Source organism: Gossypium hirsutum, chromosome A13, assembly GCF_007990345.1.
Source record: "Gossypium hirsutum isolate 1008001.06 chromosome A13, Gossypium_hirsutum_v2.1, whole genome shotgun sequence".
NCBI classification, from domain to species: domain Eukaryota; kingdom Viridiplantae; phylum Streptophyta; class Magnoliopsida; order Malvales; family Malvaceae; genus Gossypium; species Gossypium hirsutum.
Window position 1 is genome coordinate 45686747 of NC_053436.1, and position 16434 is coordinate 45703180.

General features: G+C 34.7%; 1 non-coding gene across 1 annotated transcript; it reads right to left on the minus strand.

Annotated features, from left to right (window-relative positions):
• Positions 1-11143: 11143 nt before the first annotated feature.
• LOC121212916 (small nucleolar RNA R71) lies at positions 11144-11250 on the minus strand. The gene has a single exon (XR_005908288.1). It is a non-coding gene; the product is annotated as a small nucleolar RNA R71 (small nucleolar RNA).
• Between the last annotated feature and the right edge of the window lie 5184 nt (positions 11251-16434).

Below are 16434 nucleotides of genomic sequence, written 5' to 3' on the forward strand. Positions count from 1 at the left end.
CAAGGCTTAAACATATCAAAACAATTATTTACTGTTCATAATAAAATTGTCCACTTGAGTCATAGTCACTAAATTATTTATATCTTGATCTATAGAACTCTAAATTAAGATCCGCTTGATTTTTCCGAAACTAGACTCAAATATCTTCCTACCATAACATTTTTAGAATTTATGGTTTAGCAAATAAGTACAAATAATTCTTCAAATTCGTCCCTGTTCTGCTGTTTGACAGTTTCAACCTTTCTTCACTAAAGTTAATTATCTCTTAGTACGGGATTCGAATGATGTTCCCATTTATTTCTCTTGAAATTGGACTCAAGCATTTTTATACAATTTTTAATGATTTTCTAAAGTCAGAACAGGGGAACCCGAAATCATTCTGACCTTATCTCACAAAAATTCAAATATCTCATAAAATGAAATTCTTTTTGTTACAATATTTATTCTATGTAAAACTAGTCTCAATAAGATTTAATTTCAAATTTTATTTAACCTCTAATTCGATTTCCACAATTTTTGGTGATTTTTCAAAGTTGTACTACTGCTGCTGTCCAAAACTGTTTTAATGCTAATTTTACTCTTTCATGATTCCCTTGTACTAACTTTCATTAACATACCATTATAAACCACATCACACAATGACATTGGTATAGGCATATGAGTAATTAATATGCTTGCAACCCATTAGCCAATATAACCCAATTTATATGGCTACATACCAAATCAAATTCTTATTCATTACAAGCCAATACATTTGGCCATATCATAATGACACATACACAAAATGACTAAGTCCCTATACATGCCATAGACTCAAAGGTTTTTGTTCATTTACCCAACATGATAGCTTGATAGTGTGATAGAATCTCCAACGATCTCCAACCTAAGCTAGCTGAATAAACCTATAAGCAGTGGGAAAGAAAAGGGGAGTAAGCTTCAAAGCTTAGTAAGTTCATATGTAAATAAGAACAACTATTAGCATTTATTTACTTTATCCATCCATGATGGTACTATTATTACAAGTTGCATTAAATCCCATGATTACCAATTACTCATTCATAATGCTTACTCTTTTATCTTACACACACTAATTATATTGTCTTGTCATTAGGCTAGTAACATAATCTCCCCATTATAGCATATCACATTATTAACAAGTTATTTCAATTTGCTTAACAACACGCACATCATTTACAAGTAATCATAATTTCAACATATAGCTTAACCATCTTTTACATATCTATTGAATCACAACTTAAGTATATACATCGTACTATATCCCAACTCAATTAGGCTCATAAGCCTAACACATGATTATTTTCAAATCTTATCATACATCCATTTATCATAATTGTAGATCATTAGTCACATGACTATCAATATTTCACAAGCATAACTTTCTCGTATGCATTCTTACCACATATTCATAGTATACCGAGACCTTTACTCATGGGTTATAAGTACATACCTGTTCTAACTCATAGCACATTCTCATATTTCCTCATCACTGACTTACTTGTCACATAATTCACTGATTTAACCATTGAACAATTGAAATACTATCGGATACACGGAACGCTTACACATAGTGCCTCATACGTAGCCACTTGTTACCTCATATCACATATCACACATTGCTCACTCTCGAGCTAATCACGTGCCTGCTCACACAATCTGACAGTTAGAACGTAACTACATGGCCTACTCATACAGGCTGACAGGTTCCCACAACACATGCTGGGTTACCCAGCCACCGGTAGAATGTACAAGACCAGCACTTGGATTCACATAGTCACATATACACATAATCACATATTTCCTAGTGACATGTCACATCATATCCTAAATTATTCCTAAGGTTAAAACAGGATTTTTCTCAATATCACATATTCGTCGAACTCGTTCACAATGTCATGCTTAACATTATTCATACACTTGTCATAATAATTAATCACATTGACTCATACATTAATAAAATATTAAAACGTGATATATCATGGCATTATTTACCCATGAACTTACCTCGACACCAAAAATGGCAAAGAGGGACCTAATCGTCAATTACTCATTTTTCTCCCGTTCTAGGTTTGAACCTCGTTTTCTTTTATCTATAACATCACATTTAGCTTATTTATTAGTCACATTATTCATTGTGACCCAGAATTTCCCTTAAACTTTGTCATATTTACATTTTTGCCCCTAGGCTCGTAAAATAAAATTTATTTAATTTCTTTGTACTTTAAGCCTAGCCAAACCATTTTCATAACTACAACAGCCGACAATTTCCACTAGAACACACTTTTACTACATATTTTATAACTTTTACAATTTAGTCCTTTTAAACATTTTCACTGAAAATCAGTTAGCAAAAGTTGTTTCTCCAACCATAAACATGCATAATCTACCATTAAACATCAAAATGCACAAATTTCTAACATGGGTCAAACCCTAGACCTTCATCATAACTCGAATAAATGGTAGAAATAGGTAGATCTTGTTACGAAGATTTCAAAAACGTAAAAATCATTAAAAACAGGGCAAGAACGGACTTACAATCAAGCTTCGAAGCTTGGACAACCCTAGCCATGGTTTTTTCATGTAAAATTCGGCCAATGAAGAAGATGGACAAGAAATTTGGCTTTTATTTTGTTTTTAATTCATTTTAATTACTAAATAACCAAAATGCCCCTAACTTAAATATATTCTATTTCACCTATTTCATGTCTATTTTTGTCCAAAAAATTAACCAATAGTCTAATTCCCATTTAAAGACCTCAAATTTAAAATTTCATAACAATTGGACACCTCTAACATGTAGAACTTAACTTTTACACTTTTTACAGTTTAGTCCTTTTGACTAAATTGAGTGCCTAAATGTCAAAATTTTCGAGAAAAATTTTCAAGAAATCATTTGTGAAATTGTAGACCATAAAAATATAATAAAAATAAATTTTTCCTCGTCGGATTTGTGGTACCGAAACCACTATTCCGACTAGGCCCAAAATCAGGTTGTTATAGCTTATTTCTTACATACGAGCTTACTAAGCTTTATAGCTTACTCTGTTTATTTTCCATGTTTTATAGTGCCGCCAAGCTAGCTTGGATTGGGGATTGTCGGAGATTCGCCTCACACTATCAAAACTATCATTTTGGGTATTGTTGAAATGTAACACTTTGAGTATATGGCATGTATAGGGACTTGGTCATTTTGTTATATATGTCATTATGAATTTGGCCAAATTTATTGGCTTGTAATTGTCAAAGGTTTGATGTGGCCGTTGGCCATGTAATTTGGTTCAGTTTGGTTGAATTGGTTGTAAGCTTATATGTTATATATATGCATGTATGTGCCAATGCCTTATTGGTGTTATGGTTTTTCAATGCTTGGTAAACGATTGAACGTAGCTCTTTGGTTTTGTTGTTGAATGGTTAAGTTGGTATTTTGATATGTTAGAAGACTCAAACAAAACGTTGCTTGAAGAAGGTATTGGTGTTGATACTAGTGGTTGTGAGATTGGTATGATTTAGTTTGGTGAAATGATGTTGTAAGATTGTTAAGTGTTGAATATGAAATGATATACTCTAGCCATGATTGTGGATGTTTTGGTTGCTTAAGTGTGCCACGAATTGTGCCATTGAATTGGTGTAAGTGTAAGTGTAAATGAAGGTGGCAAATGGCTTGGTAAATAGCCTTTATTTTGTCCACATGAGTAGACACACGAGCCTGTGTCTAGGCCGTATGTGACACACGGTCTGCCCCATGGGCATGTTTTTTGGCCGTGTGTCACCTGTACCTTAATTTTGAGAAATAGAATGCTCAAAATTGAGCACACGGGCAGAGACACGGGCTTGTGTCTCAGCTGTGTGAGGAACACGGCCTCAAGCACGGGCGTGTGTCCTGACCGTGTGAAGTTTGCACCTATTTCATGAAAATTTAATTAACCACACGGCCGAGCACACAGGCGTGTGGCCTAGTCGTGTGACCTCAATTTGTTCATGCTTTGCAAAACAAAGAGTTACACGAGTTAGGGACATGAGTGTGTGTTACCATACGGCCTGCCCACACGGGCGTGTCCCAAACCACACGGGTGTGTGAACCCTGTTTATGGAAAATTTTTTCTAAGTTTTGTAAAATTTTCTTAAGTGCTCGGTTTAGTCTTGAACCACTTTTAAAGCATGTTTGGGCCTCGTAGGCTCGTATTAGGGACTTTATGATTGAATACAAATGGTTTTAATTTGGTCAAAAATTTATGACTCGATTTGTATATTTGCTTGCAATGTAAATCCGATAATACCTCATATACTGTTCTGGCGTTGAATACGATTAAGGGGTGTTACATTTATGAGTTTAATTGAAAGCATGAACTGATATGACCCTGGTCAAGGATGCCCTTGATTTCAGCTTGAATTCAGCTCCTCAAGCTCCATTTAGCTTGGTTCAGCTCACCGAATTTTATTTTAGCTCACATGAGCTTAATTCAGCTCGTTTGAGCTTGGTTTAAATTCAATTCAGCTCATTATTAGCTCTTTAGCTAAATTAACTTTATTTGCTGGAGTTTTAGACCATTTAAATAAGCATGTAAATAAGTTTCATTACAGCTTTTAAATATGTCTTAATTTATTACAAGTGTTTAATATGTCTTGATTTGGCTGAATTAAAGGTGTCTAGATGTCATTTAATTTGTCTAAATTATTACATGTTTTAAATTTGTCCAGCCGAATTTATGTGTTATGATTTGTTAATATTTAAGTTGTCTCAATGTTATTTAGGATGTTCACATTATACTTTAATTTAGTTCAGCTGAATTTGCTTGAAATTAATTAAGTTCATGTGTGTTTTTAGGTACAGCCGAATGTGGAGATTCATTCAAGCTAGGTGCATGAACGTCTACTTACAATGCATGATGTGGGAACACAATTAAAGATGATTCATGAATGGGCTGGTTCAATGAACGTAAGGATGATGCATGAATGATTTAATACAATGAATGGAAGAATGCATGAATATTCACTTACATGCATCGGTTGCTGTCCATTGATCTCCTAAGTACCTATTCGGCCAAAAGGCATCTCTTGGAGTGTCCATTCACACCTTGGCCGAACCTAGACATGTCCATTGCTCTCCCATACATTCACCAAGCCTTCAAGTTCATTTCCTTAGCCATGAAGCTGCCCATTGAAGTACCATTCGGCCGAACATGGACAAGGACACCATTGGTCATTTTTCTAGAAGGTTCATGTCTTAATTTAGGTTCATTACTTAATCATTAAGTTCATGAATGGACTATTCGGTTAGCATAAGAAACTAGTATAAATAGTTTGTTGATTTCATTTGTAAAGGACTTTTGACTTTTGATCATTTGAATGAACTTTGTTCAAAGAGTGAGTTTTCTCCTCTCTAAATTCGTACGAGTTTCGATCTGACTTATCTAGCGTGCTAGTGGCGTCTATCGTTCTCTTTTGAACTTATCACCATCCTGGTGTGGCGTTCATCCACCTTTTATACCTTTGGTTCTTACCTCTCTATAGGTAACGGGTCAAGGTCCATCTTCGACTTCCATTAAACCCACCTTAAGCAATATAAGTCCCGGGGCAATACTTTACATAGTATTGAATCGTTCTTAATACTTAAGTTCATTTTTTTTCATCTCCATCCTATTTATTAAATATAAACTTTATTTCTTTTCTTATTAAACCGAACCTACAAAATATCCGAATTTAGCCTATCTTTTGAACCCTTTTAAAAGTCTTCCGCTTAAACTGAAAACAATCTTCATCTTAAAACAATTTCGAACGAACTTCTCGTCGACGATCGGGCAATCAAGTGAATCGACTCAATCAACCGAGCCGGATCACTTCATGAACGATTAAGGTATAGACATCATAAACATGAATCAAATGAACTTTGTCAAATTAATGTAATCATTCCAGCTGAAATAAAACTAAGATATCATTGTTAATGAAAAAATATTAAAACAATTTGCGAACATGTAACTAAGAACAAATCAAAGATAAAAAAGAATAAACTCTGAATGATTTCAGCAGTCTTTTGAAAATTAGTCGTAGAGGCTTTCTTCGATCCTTGTGTTTGCTCATTAGCAAAGTTCTCTTCAAGGTGGCTGACTAAGAGAGAATTTCTAAAGGAATTTCTAGCTAAGGGGAATGGGAAGAATGAATGGATTTTACGTGAATAGGAGAGGAAATAACAAGTGAAGAATGAAGAATGAATGAATGATGAAGGATGAGTGAAATGGGAATGAGAGGTGGAATTTATAGTAGAAGGGTGTTAACTCTTGAAAAGAGTTAAAATTCATACTTTTAGACTTAATTAATTTCTTGTCCTTTAGTAAAATTAGCTTCATTTTAGGTAATTGCATGATTATTTCTAGTCAATCGAGCAGTGCATCTAAGAACTTGAGATGGTGATTACTTTAGTGCATCTTTACTTTTAATTTCTTGTGGAAAGGTCTTGTTGTGGCTGAATGGCAGGTTTAAGGGAGAAGGATAGCAAAGTATGGATGTTTTGTAATAGCCCGATTTTAGCTAAATCAGAACAGTGGTTTCAAAACCATTAATCTAAGGTCATAAAATTATTTTAATATTATTTTTTTGTGTTTACAGCATGTGATTATATATGTGTGAAAGTTTTGTGAGCTAATTTTATCGTTTAATAGCTCAATTTGAGAAAAAAAAAGGACTTAATCACGTAAAATGCAAAAGTGGCATTCTATAAGTTAAAGGTGTTAATTGACCTTGGCTTTATAATATGATGGTCTCAAATGGTAATTAGACCACAATTAAGGTTAGTGGATAATTTTGGACAACCATTAAGTAATTGTTATGTTATATTAGTAAGGTTAATTTTGGTATTTAATAAATAACGATGATATTAATAAAAGAAAACATAAAAAAATATGGCATTCATCTTTCTTGTTGGCAAAATATTGAAGGAGAAGAAAGATAAGGATTTGGTTTTCATTCGGTCACTTTAAATCTTGATTAAGGTAAGATTTGAGCTCGATTTTTGATGATTTTTATGTTTTTGTGATCGTTGCTTTGAGTACTAGCTAACCCGTGCCTTAATTTTTGAATTTGTTGATAATTTTGTGAAGTGCCATTGTTGAATGTATAATTTTTGTGAGGGTTGATGATGAATTATAGAAGTTAGATGATAGATTTTTCATGTTTTGTTAAGTGATTTTTAGTGAAATTTCATAAAAGGGATTAATTTGTGAAAAGTGTAAAATGTGTGGCTAAATTGTGAAATAAATGATAAATATGGGTTGAAATATACACTAGGAAAATTCAGCTAGCTTGTATTTGAAAGAAATTATGTAATTTTGTGTATTTGTGAAATATGGACTAAATTGAATAAATGTGGAACTTTAGGAGCTAAAGTGAAAAATGCCCAAATATGTGTTGTGGACTAAATTGAAAGATTATTTGATTAAAATAGTTGAATTTGTTATAATATAGACCAAGAAAAGAGGAACCCGGACTTTGATCGAGGCAAGAACAAAGTAATCGACTAATCGACTAGTTTTGTCGTTTTTACGTCCGAGGTAAGTTCGTACGTGATAAACATTGTCACAATTATGTTTTTAATACTTTACTATTGTATAAATTGTATATATACGATGAAGATTGCGTATGATGACAAATCGACTATGTTTGGCACTTAGTGTTCGAATTGGAATAGCTTTTGCTATATGTGGCACAATGTGTGCTATACTGAGATAGCTTCAGTTTAATGTGATGGCACTAAGTGCGCGATATCATTATAGCTTCGGCTAATCATTTTGGCACTAAGTGTGCGAGTTCCTTGAGTATTGAAAGATTTCCAGATGGATTAACGTATTGAACAAAGAGGTGAAAATGTAATAAATAAATACAAGAGAGTACAGGCATGTACGATACCTATGTGGTAGTTGATACTATGTGTATGAAGCTTGATGGATCTATATATATATATATATGATAAATGGTCATAGGTTAGAATTAAGTAATGATATGAGACTTATTAAGTGTTTATTAATTGATGATTTGAATATTATGAACTGTTGAGTTTATTAGTACGAACTTATTAAGCTATGAAGCTTACTGTGTGTTATTTGTTTTTGTTTTATAGATTATCAAAGTAACTTGGACTCGGGGATCATCAGGAAACGTCATCACACTATCGATCATATCGTTGGTACTTTTGGAAGCTTTGTATATATGGTATATGGCATGTATAGGCTAGTGTCATTTTGGAATGTCTTGAATTATGATATTAGATTTGGCTTGTAAATGTTGGCATGTACTTGGCCAATTAAGTTGGATTGAATTACATGTTTGATAAATGATATATGTGATGTATATAATGTCCTAAGTGCTGGCTTGCTTGGAATGGTTGTATGGATGCTCATTTGGATAGTTATATGTTGTGGTATTAATGCTTGAGGAATGGTATGATTTGTGGATGAAGAATTGGTATGCTTGAGAAGCGTGAAATGGTTGATAGAAAGATAAGAAAATTCATTTTGCAGTTATGTGAGTTTGATGAGTGTGGCATGTTGATTTGTATGTTTTGATGAGTGTGAATTGACATGTTTTGGCTACCTATATATGTGTTAAAATGATATTATTTTGATGGCTAGGTGTGCATGAGAAAAGGGCGGCAAATTGGCTATGTAAATGACCTATTTTTGTCCACATGAGTAGAGACACGGGCATGTGTCTCAGCCGTTTGCGACACATGGTCATGTTACACGGTAGTGTGTCCCCTAGGGTACCTTTTTCGAATTAAGTCAGTATACCCTACAAGTTTGACACGGTGTAGACACACGGACATGTCTACTAGCCGTGTGTGGCACACAAGTTGGCACATGGGCGTGTGGCCGGTTGTGTGACCGAAGTCAGTAACCCCTCCAGTTTTCCCATGGCCATGACACACGGACGTGTCTTTGGCTGTGGGGTACAAGTCAGCATGTATGCCCTATTTTCACACGGCCTGTGACACGAGCGTGTCTGGTGGCTATGTGAGGCACACGGCTTGTTCACACGGGCGTGTGACCCTTAAATGTTGAAAAATTTTCTAAGTTTCTCAAAGTTTGCAAATGTTATTGGTTTAGTCCTGAATCACTTCTAAGCATGTTTTAAGGTCTCTTAGAGCCTTATAAGGGACAATGTGAATGATTTGATTGGATTTTAATTATGATTGCACAAATGTATGATTTATGTTATGGTTGATCGGTAATGCCTCGTAGCCTTATTCAGGTGATGGATATGGGTTAGGGGTGTTACACGTTTGCGGAGGCATTATGAAAGGTTTCCATGGAAATGCTGGTGAAGAAAAGAACAAACACCCAGTCAACAATGAGAGCATTCATCATTTGGTCCTCTACATGCACGTGTAATGGAGAATATTCACCCCAAAATTAGGGAAAAAGAAATCATTGGCTGACGAATTTTACCCTAGAGGACAACCCAAGTATAAAAGGTAATAAAAAGGGGAGAGATAAGAGAAGAAAAAGGGCAATTTTTGTGAGCTTGGACAGAGGTCTCATGGCAACAAGAAGGGCAAGTTGAGTTGACTGTGAACTTTGGTGAAGATAAGAAACAAGACACCGAGTTGGGGGATTGGAGTTTTGAAACCCAAATTTCTTCCTCTACATTTTATTTTAATTCTTCTATTCTAACCTAATATTTTGGGATACTAATAATACAAAATCAACTTGAATTTGTGTAGCCTAGCCATGAGCTAACTTAATACGACTAGGGTTTGCTTTAGATAATGTTTTAACTTCAATTAATGTTTATGGATTAATATGGTTCATATTACAGCTTTACCTAATGGTTGATTTTGTTTAAATGCTTAAGAGAGTGTTGATGAATGCTCAATAAGTCTTAAGATAGCTTGACACTGACAAGATTAGGTTACCTAGACCGAAATTGGGTAATATAAGTGAGTGTTGAGTGAAATACTCGTGTAAACTCTAGAAATAGAGCCTTACCTTATACGATTTAGAGGGTTGAGCTTTAGTAGTAGTTTCTAATCCCGAGTCTATAGATATATAGTGCCTTAGGGGTGAGTAACCCTAGGTCTTGCTTTCGATAGAGGTAAACCACATTAGTACCTAATCGAACAGTTAGCTCGCAATAGTTTGCCACGGCATTGTTCATGGGTTAGAACAGTTCCCTTATTAATCTCAACCTTCACAACTAATATTCCACCCTTGCTAAAGTCCTTAGTACTCTTTTTTAGTTTGTTGCAATGGTAGTCTCTACTAGTATACTTTATTACTCTCACTTCTAATGTGTTAATCCCATTTTAATCTCATTAAACATCATTTGATACATTTATCTTTTTTGTTCAAGTGTGATAACTTAGATAAAGAGCACTGATCCAATCCTCATAGGAACGAGTCTAACTCATCACTTTATTACTTGATTTGACATGTACACTTTCACAATTCGCACATCATATTCACAAGCGACAAGTTTTTGGCGCCATTGTCGGGGATTGGTGATTGGTAACTTTAGTTTTTGTTGTTATAATTTTTAGAGTTGTAGTTGCTAATTTGTTTGTTTTATTATCTCAACAGGTTTGTTACTAGTTGTATGCATAGAGACACTCCTACTAATGAACTTTATCCCTTAGATCCAGAAATTTAAAGGACCTTGCTAAGGAGGAGAAAAGAACAAAGACCAATGAATCAAGATGGTAACAATTCACCTACTCTCGGGAGTTCTGAATGTTAATCCTCCTATTGCTCAGATGTTTGATGATTAGGATAGGCCAATTCGAGAACATGTAGTGCCTATCTTAGATAACCTGAATATTGGAATAGTCAGGCCATAAATTCAAGCTCCTCACTTTAAATTGAAACCTATAATGTTTCAGATGGTTCAATCAATTGGTCAGTTTGGTGGTTTGCCAACTAATGATCCTAGATTGCACTTGAGACTTTTCTTAGAGGTCTGTGATTCTTTCAGACAACAAGGTGTCCCTAAAAATGCCTTAAAACTCAAATTGTTACCCTATTCTTTAATAGATAGTGCTAGAACATGGCTTAACACTTTACCATCTAGAACAGTAGAATCCTAGAATGATCTCTATCAGAGATTTCTGTTGCGATATAGCCCACCCAATATGAATACCAAACTAGGAGATGACATTACATTCTTCAAGCAACTAGAGGATGAAACACTATATGAAGCATGGGAAAGGTTCAATGATTTGCTTAGGAAGTGTCTCATGCATGGATTTCAACATTATACCCAAACAGAGCTGTTCTATAATGATTTGAATGCACAGACACGGATGGTGATTGATGCTTTAGCTAATGGAACTTTGTTAGATAAGATATACAATGAAGCCTATGAGATTTTAGAGAGAACTGCCAATAATGATTTTCAATACCCCACAAAAATAGCTTGAACTAGGCTGGACCATTCGAACTTGATGTTATTACCTCGCTTACTACTCAGGTATCTTCTTTAGCCAAGATGATAAAGACCATGCAGAAGCCTAATGAGGTGAAAGAGCTGAAAGCACCTAGGTTATCTTTTGTTTATTATGGTAAAGATCACATGTTTGAAGAGTGTCCCTCAAACCCAACATCCCTATACTATATGGGAAACTTCGAACAACAATCCTTATTCCAACATGTACAATCTTGGTTGGGAACAACACCTAAATTTTGGGTGGAACAATCAAGGAGCTTGAAATTCCAATAGGACTATTAGACCCAATGTCATGAATGTTCCACCTAATTTCAATTAGTCTATGCTGTCTCAACAATGGGTTCAACAAGGACAAACATTATCTTCTTCCTCATCTATTCAGTCTCTACTAAAGGAGTATATAGCCAAGAATGATGTTGTGATCTAGAGCCAAACATTATCATTACGAGCTTTAGAGAATCAAGTAGGACATATAACTAATGCTTTGAACTCAAGAATACAAAGAACTTTGCCTAGTGATACTGAAAATGCAAGACCACATGGGAAAGAACATTGTAAAGTAGTTACTCTTAGAAGTGGCACACAACTAGATAGAGTTGTCAAGAATGTTGTTCCTGAATCAGTGAATTCAGAAACAATTACAAGCAAAACCCTTGAACAACCTAAGAAGAGTCCCACAACTGAGAAAACTAGACCAAGCAATGCCGAAGCAAACTCAAATATCATTGCCAAACACAATGCTCGGGCAAAACAATCATTACAACCTGAAGTTTGCCCACCCCCACCATTTCCCCAACATTTTCAAATCACAAACAAGACCAACATTTCAAGCAATTCTTGGATGTCCTTAAGCAACTTCACATCAGTATTCCTTTGGTGAAAGCCTTGGAATAAATGCCTAACTATGTCAAGTTTATGAAAGACATACTTTCAAAGAAGAGATGATTGGGAGAATTTGAAATAGTCACACGCACTGAAGGGTGCATTGCTATGTTGAAAAATAAATTTCCTTAAAAGTTGATGGACCTAGGAAGCTTCAAAATACCTTGCTCAATTGGAAAGCAATATGTTAGGAAGGCCCTATGTGATTTAGGAGCGAGCATAAATCTTATGCCCATGTTTGTGTTCAAAAAGCTAGGAATTGGTGAAGTAAAACCTACAACTGTAACCTTGCAATTGGCAGATTGATCATATGCACACCTAGAAGGTAAAATCGAGGATGTCTTGGTAAGGGTAGATAAATTCATTTTTCCTACTGATTTCATTGTGTTAGACTATAAAACTGACAAAGATGTGCCTATTATTCTGGGTAGACCTTTCCTTGCAACAGGTAAGACTGTGATTGATGTTTAAAAGGGGGAATTAACTGAGGGTGAACGATCAACAAATCACTTTTAATGTTTTCATGGCTCTAAAATGTGCTGATGATATCGAAGAGTGTCATGCTGTCAGTTTGTTAGATTACGTTGTGGAGGAAGAATTTGAGAAAGAATACCATGAAAAAGAGCATAGTGAATCAAATTCAATTGATATTGATGAGGAAAAGCCATTAGGACACTACAATGAGTTGTTGGAACCCAAACTAATTGTAGATAGACCTGGAAAGAGGTTTGACACATTAGATTTATCTTCTAGAACTTTTAGTGCTTCTAAATTTTCCATAGAAGAACCAACCACCTTAGAGTTAAAACCTCTACTTTCACAGTTAAAGTACACATATTTAGGAAAGGATAACACGCTACTCGTGGTTGTGTCTATTGAGCTGACTGATGAACAATAGGTTAAGTTGTTAGCTGTGCTTAAGAAATCCAAAAAGGCATTAAGTTGGACAATCACAAATATTAAAGGAATCAGCCTGACACTCTGCATGCACAAAATTTTGCTGGAAGACTGCCATGACAATTTTATTGAGCAGCAAAGGAGATTGAACCCCATTGTAACATCCCAAATTAGGGTTTAGTCGAAAAGTGGTTTTGGGACCACAAATCCAAAGTAGAAATAATTATTTTATGATTATTTGATGATCCATGATATGATTGCATGTTTGTGTGAAATTTTCATGAAGAAATTTTATGCCTAAAGTGTCCAATTTGAAGTTAGGGACTAAATTGAATAAGTTGCAAACTTGAGTTCTAGAAGCTTTTAGCATGAAATTGCTATGGATTATAAATTAGAAGGTCTTAAATAACAATTTAACCAAGTTCTAAAATTTTGGACAAAAATGGGCATGAATAGGAAAAATTTGAAAGAAAAAGCCTTAAGGGCATTTTGGTCATTTAGTAATTGAAAGAATAAAAAGGGAAAAAGAAGCAAAATTCATGTCCATCTTCCTCCCTAAGTGTCGAAATTTAGGTGGCCTCCATAGCTAGGGTTTTTCAACTTTTCAAGCTTGATTGTTGATGTGCGTGATAAGTTTTATATTTATGACTGATCGTATTTGAAAACTAACTATTATCACAATGAAGGCAAGCGCACCTATCAACAGTTGTAGAGTTAGCAAGACCGGAATGTCGAACCCACAGGAACTAAAAATACTAGTATTAACCTTCTTTTTATTATCTAGCCTAAAAATAAGGGGATTTGTTTTATCTAAACTAATTAACTAAACTAAGAATGCACATGAAGTAAATTGGGGAAATACTTTTAGGAAAACTGATTGATTTAGACAATACCCAAGGGAAAAATCCACCTAGACTTCACTTGTTACTTGACTTTGAGCCAGACGATTTATTCACTTGACTTGATCCGTAGAAATCCCTAAGTTATATTATTATCTCTCTCGAGACTAACAATGTCTAACCCTTGGTTGATTAATTGAAATCTCTTTCTAATTAAAACCCCTAGTGTTGCATTAACTCGATCTATGAATTCCCTTATTAGGTTTGACCCTAATCCGGTAGATTTATGTTGCCCTATGTCTAGGGGTGCAATCAACTTCGCTTAATTATGCTAGATCTACTCTTAGACAGGGACTTTTGCTCTTCTGAATAAGCACAACGATACTTGAATCAATATCCTGGAATATTAAGACAAGAATTAAGAACACATAATTAAGAACAAATCAAGTATTTATCATATAATTCAGAAAATAATAACAAGATCCGTCTTAGGTTTCATTCCCCTTTGGTATTTAGGGGATTTAGTTCATAAGTGTAAAAGGAAACATCTCAGAAGAATAATAACAAAACATAAAGAAAACCCAAAAACCCCTGAAGGAAATTGAAGGGAGATCTTCAGTCTTGAAGGAGAATCCAGCTTCTGAGATGGATCGATCGACTTTCTTCGAGTAATTCCTTTCCTCCTACTCCGTGTGTCCTCTCTAGGTACCTCCGGGGGTGTTTATATAGGCTTTAGAATGCTTCAAAACCCTTAAGAGTGGCCTTTTCCGAATAGAATTAGACTTGGGCTCGACAGGGACACGCCCGTGTGAGGTGACTTAGGTCATGTTGCAATTTGTTAAATAGACACAGGCGTGTGAACTACTCGTGTGAGGAAGTCCAGGCCGTGTTGATTTCCCACATTGACCCATTTTCTCCGTTTTTGGCCCGTTTCTAGTTCTTTTTACTCTCCTATGCTCACCTAAGTATGAAACATGAAATTAAAGGATGAGGAGCATCGAATTCCAAAAATCTGATGATAATTCATCCAAAAATATGCTAAGCATGGGATAAAAATATGTATAAATTACGACTTATCAAATACCCCCACACTTAAGCGTTTGCTTATCCTCAAGCAAAATCCTCAGCTCATAATCAAAATAAATTCTTCTCAACTTATAATTCTCATCAATAGTATCTCAAAATAATCCATAAGTAATCATACATTGAAAATTTAACTCGAAGAACATCAAAGTTTCAAACATTCCCAAGTTGAGCATTTTATCACGAAAACATAGGTGTCTCCCCTCATCTAAGTAATCACCTTTGATTCAAAATATCACAGAGTTTCACATCCTTACTAAAGATTCACTCAAATCACTTGAGGTGTTTAAGAAAAAGAAATTTAGCACTCAACAGTCAATATGAAAAGTTATTACCATAGACTTGAGTGAAAATCAAATCTTCACCACTATATATTGAGATGATTCATCAATCAAAAGGTCTTTAGAGGGTTGTAATGTGGCTTTGGTTAAGGGGTGTGGTCACAAGCTAAAAGAAAAGGTTAGAATCAAGATTTAATTGAAAAATTACCTAACTAGAAAAATACTAAAACTGATAAATTACATTCCTAATTAGAAGATCCTAGAATTGAGCTTTTCTTCATGGGATATGGAATTAAATACTTAAGCTCAAAAACAAAAAGTTACTACTAATATGTATGTATGTTTTTTTAGAACAAATCAAAATAACATAGAACTTTGCTAACTATCAAAAATAAAACATAGCTAAGTAATTTATTCAAATCAAATCTCGATAAAAATAAGGATCAGATGAGGGGATTTCAACAATAATGGGTTATGGCTTAATATTGAGGGTAAATCAATGAATAGCTTGTTAAGCTCAATGGGGTTGACTAAGGGTTAATTATAAGGGTAGACTTTTATGGAGTAAGTAGGTTAAACCTAAGTGCCTTTATCATCTCGACATATCAAACCAAATGGTGTGGTCTTGACATGCATAATCGAAGCAAGTTCTAGAATAACAAATCAATATTGACGCACTCATAGAAACAATTGAAGTGAGCATGAAAGAAATAATACATGTGTAACACCCCTTACCCGTGTTTGACGCCGGAACAAGGCACGAGCCATTACCGGACTTAAACACTAATCATCGTATAAAAACCGATTCATAATTTCACTCTAATTTAAAAATTTTTCAAACACATTCAAGCTGTCCCTTAAAAAGAGCTTACAAGGCCTATATCATGCTTTAATTCAACCACACACATAGGCAAGCATGCACATTCATAAATTGCATCATTTTATTAATAACATAATCAAGACTATCTACATTAAATGACTTTATACAATAGTGACCTTCAAAT